The 17,566-nt window shown below is 41.2% G+C and overlaps 1 protein-coding gene across 2 annotated transcripts in view; it reads left to right on the forward strand.

The window, feature by feature from the left end:
- Positions 1–17,566, forward strand: part of LOC144479859 (protein Aster-B-like) — a 669,932-nt gene that overhangs the window by 435,598 nt on the left and 216,768 nt on the right. The gene's annotated exons all lie outside the window — the stretch shown is intronic.

Genomic DNA, 17,566 nt, shown 5'->3' on the forward strand with positions numbered 1-17,566 from the left:
TTGTAAGCATCCCAAAAAAGGACTAGTGTTATTTTCTGTTTGTCTCTCACGTACTGTTTTATCAAGATAGTAACTCAATCAAAGCTTCATCAACTTTCCTTAAGCAACTACTGTGTAGAAGTGTTTGTTGACACATGTCACCTCTTTGTTTTTGTATTTTGCATTTGTTTTTATATTATTATCAACTTTTCAACACATCTTGATATAATTAAAATATATTTATTCAAAATGTTGAAAGTCAGAATTTCAGATTGTATAAGGAGAGCAGCGAGCATTAAATGACTTAGCCCTTGAGGAACAGTTGTGTGTAAACTGATCTGTTCCTTTTAAGGATTCCAAGCCTAATTGCTGTAATATGAGGTCAACAAGAGGCTGATTACTTTTAGAAAAAAGCTGGGTGACTTTGAGATAATGTTAGAATGATATTGCTGCCATTGTCCTTTATCTCTCATTAATATTTTGGACTTTGTCACAATTGTATATAGTTTCAAAGAACAAAGAAAATTACAGCACAGGAACAGGCCCTTCGGCCTCCAAGCCTGCACCGACTATGCTGCCCGACTGAAGTAAAACCCCTTGCCACATCCCTCTATTCCCATTCTATTCATGTATTTGTCAAGACGCCCCTTAAAAGTCACTATCGTATCTGCTTCCACTACTTCCTGAAATCCGTACTGGATTTATTGGTGACTGCTTTATATTTATGGCCACTAGGTCTATTCTTCCCCTCGGGTCTGTCCAGGAGTTCCAGGCACCCACCACCCTCTTTGTAAAAAGCCTTGCCTCTTACATCTCCTTTAAACTTTGTCCCTCGCACCAAAAACCTATGCCCCCTAGTAATTGACTCTTCCACCCTGGGAAAATGCTTCTGTCTATCCAGGAAAAAGCTTCTGAATATCCGAGGAGTTGGAGTCTATCGTGACATACACTGGTTGTTAGGCAGGGCACACCCAGGAGAAGGGAAGAAGATTGTATAGAATGTGCGGGGGTCCCCACAGGGTCCCGCCTTTGGGAAATAAGTTTTCAACATTGAATACTTGTTCCAGAAGACAGCAAGCAAGAAAAATGTCAGCAGACCACGGGGAAATAAAAAAAGGGGTGCCCTTGGAGAATGGTGATAGTGACCGATTCATAAGAGAAAGGGGAAGTCGAGAGAAATGGTCACACATCCAGAGTGCTGAATGATGTATTGAATTCTCAGTTGTACAGTTGGAGTATATAGTACAATAATAGGCCATTCAGCTCAAGTAGTCTTGTGCAGTGTTTAATCTTCTTGTTCTATCAGCATTTCCTTCTATGCCTTTCTCCCTCATGTGTTTATCTAGATATCCCTTGAATGCATCGATCCTTCATGGTAGCAAGTTCCAAATCATTACCACTCTCTGGGTAAAGTTGTTCCTTCTGAAATCCATACTGGATTTATTGGTGACTGCTTTATATTTATGGCCACTAGGTCTATTCTTCCCCACAGGTCTGTCCACCCAATTTGTCAAAATTGGACAGGCTAAATGAATGGGCAAGATCACGGCAGATGGAATATAATGGAAGTGTGATCTCTCCACTTAGTCTGAAAAAACCCTTCACTTCACTTCACTTAGTCCAATTCAGGATCGCGAGGAGTCGGAGCCTATCCTGACAGGCAGGGCACACCCAGGACGGGATGCCAGTCCAGTACAGGGCACACACTCACACACAGACAGCTGAAGGGGAAATTTACCATGGCCAATCCACCTAACCTGCACATGGGAGGAAACCGGAGAACCCGGTGGAAACCCGCACAGGCAGATACCTGAGCCGGAATCAAATCCAGGTCCCTGGAGCTCTGTTGCAGTAGCGCTAACCACTGGGCCACTGTGCAGTTCCAGTAGAAAAAAACAGAAAGACAGAATATTTCTTAAATGGAGAGAGGTTGGGAAGTGTCCAAAGAGACTTGGTGTCCTTGCTCGTGAGTCAGTAAAAGCTAGCATTTAGGTGCAATGATCAATAAGGAAGGCAAATGTTATGTTGGCATTCATTGCAAAGGAGTTGGGAGTACAGAAATAAAAATGTCTTGTTGCAATTGTGTAGAGTCTTGGTGAGATTGCACTTGGGGTATTATGTACAATTTTGGTCTCCTTATCTAAGGAAGGATGTACTTGCAATAGAGGGAGTGCAGCAGAGGTTCCTGGCATGGTGGAATTGTCTTATGAGGTGAGATTGAGGAAACTGGGTCTGTGTTCTCTCAAGTTTCGAAGAATGACAGGTCTTCTCATTAAAACTACAAAATTCTTACAGGGTGTGACAGGCTAGATTTAGGTAGATGGCCGGTGAGTCTAGAACCAGGGAACACAGGTTGGGATGAGGAGGCATTTCTTCACTCGGAGGGTGATGAATCTTTGGAACTATCTACCCCAGAGGGCTGTGGAAGCTCAATCACTGAACATGTTCAAGGCAGAAATCCGTGGATTTCTGGAGACTAATAACATTTGGGGATAGCACAAGCAAAGGGGTGATGAGGTCAGCCTTAATCTAATTGAATGGCAGAGCAGGGTCAAGGGACTGAATAGCCTGCTCCTGTCCCTCTGTTCTAAACCCCTTCACAATTTTAAAAGGTTCCCCCCCTCAGTCTTCCCTTTTCTAGAAAAAAAAGATGTAGGGAATGGACATAATGAACAAAGTGCAGACTCTCCAGTGGGAGAGACTGAGGAAGGGCTGCACAACTTTAAAGCTCAGATTCAGTAACATCAGGAGCACTTTTCAATTCCTGCAGAGAATTCCAAGAGTTAAAGCAACACAACCTCAAAAATGATTGTAATGTCAAGATTACTATGACTGCCCTGTTCCAGCCAAAACAGTATGGTGAACATTGGAACATGGTAGATAGATGTTTCGTGTCTTGAGACTATTCCATTACTCAATGAGATCGTGGCTGATCTGTCACCTAACTCTTTCCCCAGATCCCTTAATGTTTAACCAAAATCAATCAATCAGATTTAAAATTAACTGTTACCTGGCATCAACTGCCTTTTTCAATTTGTTTTCATGTCACCCCACGACCTCACCCCTTCCCTACCTCTGGAATTTCCTGCAGCCCCATAAACCTCAAGAGATAATTGGCCTCTCAAGCATCCCCTGATTTTAATCACTCCACCATTGGTGGCTGTGCTTTCACCTACCTGGGCCCCAGGTGTGCTGATCAAGTGGGCTACTTCATCCTGGATGGTGTCGAACCTCTTGAATGTTGTTGAGAGGTCACACGACACCAGGTTATGGTCCAACAGGTTTATCTGAAACCACAAGCTTTCGGAACGCTGCTCCTTCATCACCTGTAGCACTTTGAAAGCTTGTGATTTCAAATAAACCCGTTGGACCATAATCTGGTGCCGTGTGACCACTCATCTTGTCCACCCCAGTCCAACACTGGAGTCTCCACATCTTGAATGTTGTTGGAGCTGCACTCATCCAGGCAAGTGGAGAGTATTCCATCACACTACTGACTTTAGATGGCTCGTGGACAGGGTTTGGGGTGTCAGAAGGTGGGTTATTGACCACAAGATTCTTAGCCTCTGCTCTTGTAGTCACAGTATTTATATGGCTGGTCCTGTTCAGCTTCTGGTCAACAATAACCCCATGGTGTCCAATGACAGCACATTCCCTCCCCCAATATGGGATCCAGCATATCACATTTCCTCCTCAGTTTGAGATGGGACGAGGGGGGAGCCCTCCTCTACTCCATTCCCCCTAAGTCTCAGGGGGGCTTCTTTGGACTATCCCATTCCCACTTGAGGGCAGCACGGTGGCACAGTGGTTAGCACTGCTGCCTCACAGCGCCAGGGACCCAGATTCAATTTCGGCCTCAGATGATTGTCTGTATGGAATTTGCACATTCTCCCCCTGCCTGCGTGGGATTCCTCCCACATCCCAAAGATGTGCAGGTTAGGTGGATTGGCCATGTTAAATTGCCCCTTAGTGTCAGGGGGATTAGCAAGGTAAATATGTGGGGTTAAGGGGATAGGGCCTGGGTGGGATTGATGTGGCGGAAGGTTCAATGGGCTAAATGTCCTCCTCCTGCACTTTAGGGATTCAGTCGGGGGGGGGGAGGGGAGAGAGAGAGGAGATTCTTTGGGCTATCCCATTCACCCCCACATGGGAGGTATCCCTTGGATACCCACTCCCCAATTTGGGGTGGGGGTGTTTCTTTGGGATATCTCACAACTCAGCCGGGGGAGGGGGGGTGTTCTGGAATATCCATTCTCCAATCTTGAAAGGTGTCCCTGGGCTATCCTATTCCCACCTCCCACCCATAGTTGAGGGGGTGGGGGGCAGATTGTCTCTGGATGATTTCATTTCCTCACTGGGGGGAGGGGGGAGTCTGTAGAATATTCCATTTGGAATGGGGTGAATTGGAGGGTCTCTGGGCAATGCCACTCCTGAGTCTGGGGGCGGGGTGATCTCTGGAATATATCCCGACTGTGCACTTTCTCTGTGCACTAATATAAATTGCCAGCTGCTTTTGGATGTTTGGTAGATGTCAATTATATATTTTGGCAAATACCATTCATTTTTTAAAGTTCCGAGTTTATGATAAGTTTGTAGTAGTGAAGATTATGAAGCTGTTCTGTATCTGTGATAGTAAAACAAACAGTTTATGGGAAAATGCATGTTCTGGCAAAGGACGTTATTTTCAAATGCTTTTGTTCCAGTTGATTTCAAATTTCTGATTGTTGAAAAATGTGTTCACTGGCAGCAGCTGCTAAAACTTCTCATCCAAAAAGTGAATAGTCCTTTGTATTCAAAATGTTGATGACCTTTCTAGGTCTATGTATATATTCCGTGAGCCAACTTTCAAGACTTTTTGCAGTGAGTCTAGTAGTTCATTGGCATACTTGATGTACCAACTGACTCTGTTGTTAGTTCTTGATCACAATTCTTCATACACCAATTTCTTAGTCTTGGTTCTGCTGAGGAAGGCTTTGAGCAAAGGCTAAACAACGTGAGAGAAAACAGTAATTAGAAAATTATTCATTTTTATTCAAGAATTTACATCTATTGCAGAAGTGAAGCCTAGCTTGATCAGGTTGTACATAAAATGTGGTCATGCTTTGTAGTGGTCAGTAATGCTTGTTGTCTCCTACTCTCAAGCACTATAAACCCAAGACTGATAACAATGTATTGTTTTCCTGATCTCTGTTTTTTACTATTGGTGTATCCTGACCTGTGTTACAAATGTTTGTGACCTAAAGGAGGCTGGCTCCACTTACGCTGCAAACACCTGAATTTAGGCCGCTTGGGAGACTTTAAATAAGCATGGGCCTGTGCTGTTAAAGCACTGTGTTTGGAGGCCAAAGGGCAGAATATTCCATTCTTTTTTCTATCCCATTGTTAGTTTAACAGCAACACAGTATGTTCAGGGTTGGCTAGTTCATGTAAAAAGGCTTTGCTGATTATCTTTGTTGAACAGATTATTTGTATTTGATTTCTACTGCAGTGAGATCAGTGGTTAGCACTGCTGCCTCTCAGTGCTGGGGACCTGCATTCAATTCCGGTCTTGGGTGACTGTATTTGTGTGGAGTTTGCATGTTCTCCGCTTGTCTGTGTGGATTTCTTCTGGGTGCTCCGGTTTCTTTCCAGTCCAAAGATGTGCAAGTTAGGTGGATTGACCATGCCCCTTAGTGTCCCAATATGTGGAAGTTAGGTGGATTAGCCATGGTAAATGTGTGGGGTTTGGGGGATAGGGTGGAGGTAAGGACTTGGGTAAGGTACTCTGTCAGAGAGAGTCAGTGCAGACTTGATGGGCCGAATGGCTTCCTTCTGCACTGTAGGGATTCTAAGATCATAAGGTGTCTGGGACTGATAGAATCCAGTTCAAGTGATGAAATGTGTACCAATAATTCCTAGATGACAAAAATACATTTTCCCCTATCTTACTCTTAGATGCAGAACTTTCAATATATAGCTGGTTGTTCTCCTGTGGTCTTTTTAGTGGGAGTGCTGTTGAAAGGAAGGGAATATAATTGAACCAGGACACACAGCTGTGACTCCATTGCCTTCTGATGGTCCTACATTCTATGTTTTTATTTCCATTAAAATTACTATCTACTTTCATGAAATGGTGACTGCCCTTGAAGCTCAGCATGCCACAATTATATTCTCCTGCCAGTGATGGCGCTGCTTTGCATCTAATGGCAGGAGCATATAATCACTGTCAGTACGGCTAAAAAAAAGATAGCAATTGTATGCGGATGTAATTTTAAAAAAAATACATATATGTATCAACTTATATTTACATTGCACCTTTAACATCATAAAATATCCCATGACCATTAGAAAACAAACTTTGACACCAAGTAGATAAAATAGATATGAGGGCAGATGGCCAAAAGCTTGGTCAAACCAATAGATTTTACGGAACATTTTAAAGGAAAGAAGAGAAAGATGGAGAGGTATAGGGAGAGAATTCCACAGGTTAGGGCCTAAAGAACTTAAAGCACAGCTATCCCAATGGCAGAGCAATTATAATCAGGGATTCTCATACCAGGATTGAAGGACCATGGACATCTCAGCGGTTTGTGGGCTGGATGAGGTTTACAGAGATAATTGACCCCAAGATAAGCTTTCAATCACATATCCACATCATCACTGATTTGGCTTATTTCCACTTCCAAAACTGCCTGCCTCCTCTGCTGCTTCAGCTCTTCTGCTGCTAAAACCCTCTTCAGTACCTTTGTCACCTTCAGACTTGACGATTTCCCCTCATGCCATCCTCTGTAAATTTGTGGTCATCAAAAACTCTGCCCATGTCCTAACTAGTACCATATATAATGTAACCATTACCACTGACTCCTGCTTAAACAATGCATTGATTTTAAAATTCTCTTCCTTGTTTTCAAATCCCTCCATAACGTGATCCCTTCCTACCTTTGTAAGCACTTCCAACCCCATAACTCCGAGATATCTGTGCTCCACTAATCATGATCTTAATTTGAGCATTCCTGATTTTAATTGCTCCACCATTGGCAGCTGTGCTTTCAGCTGCTTGGGCTCTAAGCTGTGGAATTCCTCCATAAACAAAGAGGAGGGAGCTGCTTTCACCATGGTAGCACAAACAAGGGGCCTGTTTCTGCATACGCTCAGAAAAGCTCAGCAAGACGCCAATCTAACAGCGTCAGAATGTACCCCATGCCCAGTATTCCAGAGTATCCAGACTACCAAAATCTCAAGCCTACAAGGTGTCTCCCAGTAAGACATTACTCCAGCCCTGCTCTCAACATTTCCAGTTGGAAGGGGAACACCATCTCCCAAAAAACAGAAAGTAAGGTGGCCATTCACTCCCTCATCCAATGGAGTCTCCAATTCCAAAGCATCGCAGGATTGGCTGGGGATTACACATGCCAACAAAACACTGGGCAATTCTGTGACAAGAGTCTGGAAAACTACTTCAACAAGAGACCGATGAAACTGAATTACAGCAACTTCCAGGCCCCCAGACCATGATCCTACTTTCACACAATTACATGCGACAACAGTCCACACTGGGACATCAGAAAGCTGTGCAGTAACAGTAGTTCACAATACAAATGAAAATGTGGATGGGCAAATTGCAAACCACTCAAACTTCGACAGATATTGCAAGAGGAATTGCTGGAATATGCTCACGCTAAATGTTTGCACTTTCCCAAAGTCAATAAAGATAAATGAATATTCCAGTAATGTTCATGTCCGAGCAGCTGGAGAATAAAACCAAATTGCTCAAAAAATGCCTCTTTACCTCGCTTGCCTTTTTTAAGACACTCTATAAAATTCATTTTTTGGCCAAGCCTTTGGTCATTTCTCTAATTGATTGTGTGACACAGAGTGGGTGTTTACGACCTCACTCGGGCAAAAATCCCACCTGAGGCCAACAGATTTTTGTTTTGGGAACCTCGCCCGCCCTGATTCTGGGGCAGGCAAGTGGTAGATTGTCAGCCACAGTGTCATGTTTAGTTCTATAATGCCTGTGTGAAGTACCTTGGGACACCTATTGCGTTATTGTGAATCCAGAACTATCACTTCCTTAATGCAGGTGCCAGTCTCTATATTGCTGAATATCAATGGATTTTAAAGGGGGTTTTTGCTGTTCATTGCCCAATTTAAAAGTCAGCTATTTGTTGATGAATTACATTCCTCTCTGCAATATTCTGAAATATTATTATTATAGTTGTTAACCAACAGTCTACAGTTACTTATTACCCTTCTTCATAACTCTGGAATGTCAGTATCTTTAGGATTTCCTACCTTATATTTTTCCAGCACAGATGCGCAAACATTTTGCTGCTAGCCTTGGGTAAGGTTCACAACATTCAGATTATACTCTGAATTGGGTTCATCTCATGAGCTATTCCTGTATAGATTGATGCCTTATATTTCAGGAACACATGGTGTCTCACTGCACTAAAGAGATGATTAATTTTTTAGATTCTCAAGGTACAAAGGCTAACTACAGGTTTCTATTGGGTTAAGAAGTGACAATTCTAACATCTTTCCATCCTCCATCCAACTATTTTTTGAACTGAGGGGTTTATGAACATAATCAGAGAGCTGCTAACTTCACATGCTTGTCAGGAAAGACTTGGGCCACGATCTTACGTGCAGCCTGACAGTGCCCAATGGGCACCATAACTGCCAGTAATGGTGCCAAGGGGATAGGGCTATGATAGGAGTGGGGGGATGCAAAGGGGAGCTCTGCAAGGGGAGGTATGCAAGGGTTGTGAGTGGTTGGGGGGGGGGGGGGTGGGAGTTGCAGGGTGGGCGGCATATTGGGAGGGAGAACGGCACAGGGAGCAATCGACGGGGGAGAGAAAGGGTGTGCATGGTGGGCTATGGAGGAAGTCGTGACAGGGGACCCATCGGGATGGTCCCAATGCCCTGATGCAGGAGATTCATATTGCCATGGGGGGGGTGGTTAACACTGCTGCTGATGATTGGGAGGGTGCGGTGGCAGAAGGTCTCCCAGTTCACTGGGAGATCGGGGCACCTGCGCGATGGCGCCCCAAGCAGTCTGCAGCCAGCTTCACCGGAGAGCTGAGGCCCCCTCCCTCCCACTGGTGAGAATCTCCCTTCTATCCAAAAAAGTAACAGGGTGTCATAAGGTTGCATTTTCAAATTCACCCAAAAAACAGGTCTGAAACTCTCCCATTTTCACGCTCGGTTGGCACTTGCAATTTTTTTTCGTATGATTGTACCCTTAATGTTATACAGACACATTTGATTTATTATGTGGCAAGCCTCCCTATTGCCCAGGATGACAGTACTGCTTTATAATATCATACATTTCAGACAGAAATTCGATTCTTGTTCTGTGCTGTTAACTGAATTCAATTGACCTACAGGCAGGATTTCTGCTCCTGACTACTGTCCAGTATTGGAAATTATGTTGGATGAGGACAGAACGGATATGTGTGCACCAACGCCAATGCTCTCCCCCACCCTTTCCCATGTCAGATTGCCATCTACGTTCACTGTCATGTGACAAAGGTTGCCAAAAGGCTAATTGCTAAATGATACTGCTCTATATCAGTATTTGCAGCATGATGTAGCAATTTAACTTTTACCCTGAGGCATGGCCACACCATGTATCCATTGCAATTTGAAGAAATACCTTTGTTTCTTAATTCAAGTAATTTAATTTTAAAATTACTGTATTTTGTGTGATTCTTAATGTCTATAAGAAAAGACTGAGCAAGTTGAAGCACTTTTCTCTAGAAAAGGGAAGACTGAGCGGTGATCTGATGGAAAGCTAAAATTAGGAAAGGGCAGATATAGAAAATACATTTCCATTTGTGGGGAAGACCAAAATGGGAGCCCATAAATATATGGTTACTAATGAATCCAATAAGGAATTCAGGAAAAATGTCTTTACTCAGCGGTGAAAATGTAAAATTCACTCTCACATGGATTGGCTGAGGCGAATAGCATAGATAGATTTAAGAAGAAGCCAGATAAGTATGGGGGAAAACAACAGCAACTTTATAATGTTGTAAATTATCTTGAGGTGTTTCACAGGAGCTTTATCAAACAACATTTGACACACAGTGACATAAATAGACATGCAATGCATGGATTTCCAAAAGATATTTGATCAAGTTGAGTGTTCGTGTTGGGGATAACATTAGCATGGATTGAGGATTGGCTAATTAACAAAACAAAGTTGAGATAAATAGATCATTTTCAGATTGGCAAACTGTAACCAGTGAAGTGCCATAAGGATCACTGCAGGAGCCTGAACTATCTACAATCTATATCAATGACTTGAATTCAGAAACCGAGTGTATTGTAGCCATTTAACAATACAAAGATGAATGAAGAAGAAACAAAGAGACTTCAAATGAATATAGACATGTTAGGTGAGTGATAAAGGTAAAGTTGCCATAGTCTGAAATAATCATAGGCAACAGGGGGAGAACTGACTGGTGGTAATTTAACCTGCGGATCACTACACCTCAGCAAGGGGAAAGTTTGAGAAGATGGGCCTTCATGAATAACTTCAACTATACTGGAATTGAACCCGCCCTGTTGGCATCGCTCTGCATCACGAATAGCTATTCAGTCAACTGAGCTAACCAATACCAAGTGAGTGGGCAAAGATTTGGAAGATGGATAACAAGCGGAAAACTGAGAGGTTGTACACTCTGGTGGGAAGAATAGAAGAGTGAATATTTAAGTAAAGAGGGACTACAGAATGCTACACTACACAAACAAAAATATTAGCGAAGACAAATGGAATTTGGCCTTTATTACAAGGCGAATGGAGTATAAATGTAAGTCTTGCTGCAAATATGCATGGTGTTGGTGAGACCATAGAAAATAGGAGCAGGAGAAGGCCATTTGGCCCTTCAAGCCTGCTCCATCATTCAACATGATCTTTCTCAACGCCATACTCCAGTGCTCTCCCCATACCTCTTGACAGTCCAGAAATCTATCTGTTTCTTTCTTAAATATATTAAGTGATTTGGCCTGCACAGCCTTCTGTGCATTCTAGAGGTTCACCCTCTAAGTGAAGAAATTTCTCCTCATCTCAGTCTTAAATGGCCTACCCCGTATTCTAAGACCGTGACCCCTTGTTCTAGACCCTCCAGGCAGAGGAAACAACATCCCTGCATCCAGTCTGTTCAGCCCTTTCAGAAGTTTATACATTTCAATTAGGTCCCTTTCATTTTCCTAAATGCCAGTGAATAGAGGCCCAGTTGACCCAATCTCTCATATGATATTCCTGCTATCCCAGGAATCAGTCTGGTGAACCTTTCCTGCGCGCCCCCTATTCTTCAATAAGACGACCAAAATCACATATAATACACCAGGTGTGGTCTCTCCAAGGCCCCTGTACAGCTGCAGTAAGACATCCTTGCTCCTGTGCTCAAGTCCTCTTGCAACAAAGGCCAACATGCCATTTGCCTTCCTCACTGCTTGCTGTACCTGTACCTTGCTTGGAGCGCTCCGAAAGCTAATGGCATTTTCTACCAAATAAACCTGTTGGACTTTAACCTGGTGTTGTTAAAACTCTTACCTTGCTTGGACACCCAGGTCCCTTTGTACATCAACATTTCCCAATCTACCACCATTTAGGTAATGAAATTCACATTTATCCACATTATACTGCATCTGCTATGTGTTTGTCCACTCACTCAACTTGCCTAAATCACCTTGAAGCCTCTTAACATCCTTCTCACCATTCACCTTCCCACTAAGTTTCATGTCATCAGAAAACCCCACTCTCATTAAATCCTCGATTCCTTAGCAATTCTAGGAAGTTTTTTATGTCTTCCTTCATGAAGACAGAACTAAAGTAGTTGTTTAATTGCTCTGTCATTGCCTTGTTCTCTATTATAAATTCTCCTCTTTTGGACTGTAAGGGACATTTGTCTTCACTAATCTTTTTTATCCTTATACTAATAAGTATTCTCCTTTGCTGAATACTGAACTTCTCCCAATCCTCAGGCTTGCTACTTTTCTAGCAACTTTAAAAGGATTCCTCTTTGGATCTGATATGATCCTAATTTCTTTCGTAAGTTATGGTTGGGCCACTTTTCTTGTTTAGTTTTTGCACCAGAAAGGAATGTATAAATATGAATGTTGCAATGTGTACATTTGTTCCTTAAATATTTGCCATTGCCTATCCACCAGCATGCCTTTCAATAAAGTTCCCCTATTTAATCCAACTTGCACCCCATACCTTAATATTTTCCTTTGTTTAGACTTTGAACCCTATTTTCCGATCGGACTTTGTCACTTTCCATCCTAATGAAGAATTCAATCTGCCTGAAGGAACTCGCACAACAAGATTATTTATTAACCCTTTCTTGTTGCACAATATCAAATCATGGATAGCATATTCCCTAGTTAGTTCCTCGACATACAGGTTTAAAAAATCTCACACACCAGGAATTTATCTGTCATGGTATTGTTGCTGATTTGATTTATCCAATCTAAATTGAGGTCATCTATGATTATTGTAGCACTCTTGTTACTTGCATCTCAAAATTCATGTTTAATGCCATCCCTTCCTTGCCACCACTGTTTGGAGGCCGAAAGACAACTCCCACTAATATTTTCCACCCCTTGTTGCTTCTTAGTTCCGCCCAGACTGATTCTACATCTAGATTTTCAGAACCAATATCCTCTTGCACTGTTGCAATGATTTCATCCTTGACTAACAGCACCACCCAACCTTTTTTGTCTTGTCCTTCCTAAATTTTGAATATACTTAGATATTTGGTTTCCAGCCTTGGTCACCCTGCAGTCATGTCTCCATAATCACAATCATATCGTACCCGTGTATACCAATTTGCACTGTTAATTAATCTACCTTATTGCAAATGCTCCATGTATTCAGATACAGTGCTTTTTAGACTAATTGTTTTATCATTGTCACACATGCTTTTTTGTACTATGGTCCTATTTGCTGCTAGCCCTTGTTTCCTCTTCCACTTTTGCTTTCTATTTTTCTGTCTTTCATTTCTATCTTTGTTTCCCTCTCTTGTGTCTCCCCACTCAGGTTTAAAAATTGTGCCTATTACACAGTGTTCAACAATAATCCACTATCTAGCATAGTGCATTGGTTGGACCATATACCAAACTATGTCAGATGTTTTAAAATACTTTGTGAAGTTTAAATAAGTTTACTGAACTGAACATTAAAGTAAAGGTTGAGTCCTTGATCAAAGTATAATAAAAAGCAGATCAGAGTCACCTAATGTAGAAATCTCATTCAACCCTCGAGCTAAAAAGCATCAATTGCCCACAAAGATCAAATTAAGAAAACATAAGTCCCTTTTCCATTTTGGTTACTGTAATAATCTTTGAGAAAATCAAATGCATGTCTATGTCTTAATAACAGTATTTAGTGTCAGCTGTTGTGAATTTTTGCATTTTATGTCAGAATGTCAGAGTGAAGGACAGTACCATACAGCCAAATTACAGAATGTAATTTAAACCTACAGTATTATCCAGCTGAGCTCTGTATATTCCCCACACGTCCTTTATTGTTGGTATGCAGGTGAGAATGTTACTAGGCACAAATCCAAGTAGAGCTCATTTCCAGTGCAGCTAGTTTTAATGCAGGTAGAACCCGGTGGGAAAGTAAGACCAGTGCAAAGAATGTAGAAAATTTAACTTGCGTAGTGGAGAGGGTAATACTTGGCATTTGTGATTTTTTTTTAACCCATTATCTAAGCTATCCTCCACCTCCTCTCCAACCTAGTTTGTAAAAACAAAAGCCCGGTTAATAATTTTTCGAGAGTTTTTAGTCTATTAATAGAATACTTGCTAGAATAGTGAGTTTTTAAAAATTCATATGTATTTGTTTTTTATGGGCTGTGAAAAGATCTGGGGAAAGCAGCACTTCTATCATTTGCACGTGATCTTTAATGTTGAAAATGCAAACATTTGTGTCAATGGAGGCTTGACTGGGTAGATATTGAGTGGTTGTTTCCCCTTGTGGGAGAGTCTAGGACTAAAAGGCATAATCTCAGAGTAAGGGGTTGCCCATTTAAGACAGATGAGAAGGAATTTCTTGTATCTATAGATGTAGCTCTAGGGCTAAGGGGATGGGGGGGGGTGGGGGGTGGGTGGGAATCAGGATATTGAATTAGATGATCAGCCATGATCAAAATGAATGGTGGAGCAGGCTCGAAGGGCCAAATGGCCTACTCCTGCTTCTAGTTTCTATGTTTCCAAAATGGTCACAAATTTTCTAATTTTCCCCTCTGATCATAAAGGAATTTTGCATACATTTTTCTTGAATGCAGGGATCCCTTTAAAAATAATCTTCTCAAGGACAATTAAGGACGGGCAATGAGTGGTGGCCTTTCTAGTAACTTCACTTCCATGAATTCAAAATGTTTTTCTCTTCTAACATGCATCTAATAATGATTCAATCTATCTTAACTATGTGACATGAGGTTTGACTGACCTAACCTGTGACCTTTATACTTTCTCTAAACAATTGCAATGTACTGGTCAGGTATTAGTTTGCTGAGTCAGTGAGAATAAGACATGCAATTTTTGGCCCTTCCAGTGGTTCAGTGGGTATCTACTCCACATGGGAGTAGTGCCAAAGCACAATGACCAAGAAGTTTTCAGGTTTGAGACTTGGTTTGTGCCAAGTTAGTTGATCTCAGCAGGTGTTTGAAGGGGCAATGCAAATAGACCACTATGCCCCTGAGCTAAGGCAGTAAAAGGTTCTTAATTGGCATTCAGTGCTGCTTGTTTGGATGATGTAAGAGGACAAAATCAGGCTGAGTTGTATTATCCCAGCCTGATTCGATGGGAAAATGAACATAATTCACGACACTTGCATCTCAAATATTTACAATTTTCTATAAATTTTTAATAGATGTTTTAGTTATTTATCCACTTTGATGTCTAGCTGCAACATATTTTGCATCATAGCTGACTGTGTTGCTATGTAATTTGAATCCAGGCCAATTAGGATGAAGATGATGGGTGAGCAGGCCTAAGTACAAAGTGGCAAAATATAAAGTGGCTAACTGTTGGATCAGTTGGAATTTTTAACAAACAAGATTAGAGAAATCCCACAGAGAAATAAAAGCTAGGAAAATTTGGGTTGTGGAGGAGGGCAATGTTTTGAGGATAGAACAAAGTGCTCTTGGAGATGAGTAGGTCATACGATTGCAAACCTAGGTGGAACAGATGGCAAGATTTCACACAGTTTGGTTTAGTCTGTGCAGCTGGTTGGCAGTATTGGAGTTGGTGGCAAGTGATAGCCCTATGGTGGGTTTGCAATAGTTACAGCTTGCCAATGGTCATTTGGAAAAAGCTGGACCTCAACTCTGACACTTTGATACATAGAAATTGTTTTCCAATTAATTGTAGTAGACATATGATTGGTGAGAATTGGAAATGTGGGTGGGGGGATTGAACAAGGGACAGTCATCCCACAAGTCCCACAAATCTCCCGATCTAACACATTGTTGAAAACTTGCACAATGGCATATTGATTAGCCAGAAAACAGCAGAAAAAGACATTAATCAGCAATTCTTCAGAGATTGTTGAGAAAATACAATGTCAGATGATGAACAGATTAGACCTGTCATGGATCAGTATATCGAATAAACAAATTAACCCGTTCAGATGCAGTACAAGACCTTGTTTCGGCATTTATTGCTGAAATAATTCTGGTAGGTTTCGTAGAGCCTTCAATTTCTCTTCAGTTGATCTATTTGAAGTTGCAGTGTACCAAATTTGTGGCAGATTGTTTTGTTGCAAGTATATCGTTTAGAGCAAAGGAAGTATACACAACCTCCTAGTTTTGTTGATCTTATGTTCAGATTCTCTCACTGAACATTAAGTTTTATTTATTTCCCTCATCTTTACCCCATTGTTGTGCCTCTAATTTCAGGAACCAAGGTGCAAAGAGCAGAATGATTGCACAAATTATGACATAATTGAGATTGAACTCCACTGTAAAAACATGAACATTGGATTGGTGGCATGGTAGCCCAGTGGTTAGCTCTGCTGCCTCAGCGCCAAGGACCTGGGTTCAATTCCAGCCTGGGTCACTGTCTGTACGGAATCTGCACGTTCTTTCTGTGTCTGCGTGGTTTCCTCCCACGGTCCGAAAGACATGCTGGTTAGGTGCATTGGTCATGCTAAATTCTCCCTCAGTGAACCCACGCAGGCTCAGGAGTGTGGTGATAAGGGGATTTTCACAGTAACTTATTGCAGTGTTAGTGTAAGCCTACTTGTGACACTAATAAATAAACTTTAAACTTCAATAAATCTATATTAACAAATCATGTTGTGTTCTTCATAGCAAGTTGAAAACAGTGAAAAAGCAATGTTAAAGTTTATTTATTAGTCACAAGTAGGCTTACATTCACGCTGCAATGAAGGTACTGTGAAAATGCCACGCAACACAAAATCTGAATTATAAATAGGGAAATATTTGTATTTTGGTGGCTGTTGCATAATGAGCTTTCAGGGGACTTCAACAGATCGGGATATTGCTAAAGTGCCACTGTGTCTTTATGGCTACTAATCATACTTAAAACTGGGAAATAATCTGAAGTAGTATGTTTACAGTTTTATTTTAAATTTTCTGATTTGTGGATATGATAATGAAACAACTAGAAAATACACTTTACAGTCCAATACCTTTGTGTGTGATAGACATACTGCTAACAACTTTTTCTATGCAGGTATGTAATGTATATTAATTTTAGATGAATAATATTTTGATTTCAGTATTGGAAAATTAAACATTTCATTCTACTTTTCGAAACCAATTTTATTGTAATGTCTTCTGTTTATGTAGAAGACAGTTCAAGCTATAATTTATGGGTTATCCACTTTGTGCCAATACCCTGTTATTTTCTTGCATACTTTCTCCCCCGATTTCAGAAGGACATTTTTAATTTCCCGCAGTCAGGTAAAGGTGCATAAGTTCAGCTCAGAAACTTAGGATGTAAGCAGGAGTTTTAGAAAATAACCTCTGAAAATGTCTTTTGTTTGATGATGTAGAGCAGAATTTTTTTTCCTGTTCTTCACATGATATGAACATTGATGACAAAGCCAACATTTAATTCCTTTAACTGAGTGGCTGACTAGGTAATTTCAGGAAGCAGTTAAGAATCAACCACATTGCTGTGGATTAAAATGGCAGATTAGTGAACCAGATGGGTTTTTATGATAATTTGGTAGCTTTATAGATACACCTACTACTGGTAGTAACTTTTTATTACTTTATTTATTAATTGAATTCAAATTCCCCAGCTGCTATGTTGGATTTAAACTCTCATCTGGATTACTCGCCCAGTAAAATAGCCACTATGCTGGCATTCTTTATCTGTAGTTTGATCTGTGACTGAATTGATTAGACTGAAGTTCATTCTATACTGGTTGTCTTGGTTACAGCTGAAGGCTGAAGAGATAGAACTGATCAGAGTTGGTACCCAGAAGACACTGATTTATCTGCATAAGAACCAGAGGATAGTAACAAACTGATATTCTGAAAGGGTGGTGCAAGCAGATTTAATGGTAACTTTCTAAAGGAAATTAGATAAATACTTGGAAAACAAAGTTTTACAGAGC

Source organism: Mustelus asterias, chromosome 27, assembly GCF_964213995.1.
Source record: "Mustelus asterias chromosome 27, sMusAst1.hap1.1, whole genome shotgun sequence".
Taxonomy (NCBI): domain Eukaryota; kingdom Metazoa; phylum Chordata; class Chondrichthyes; order Carcharhiniformes; family Triakidae; genus Mustelus; species Mustelus asterias.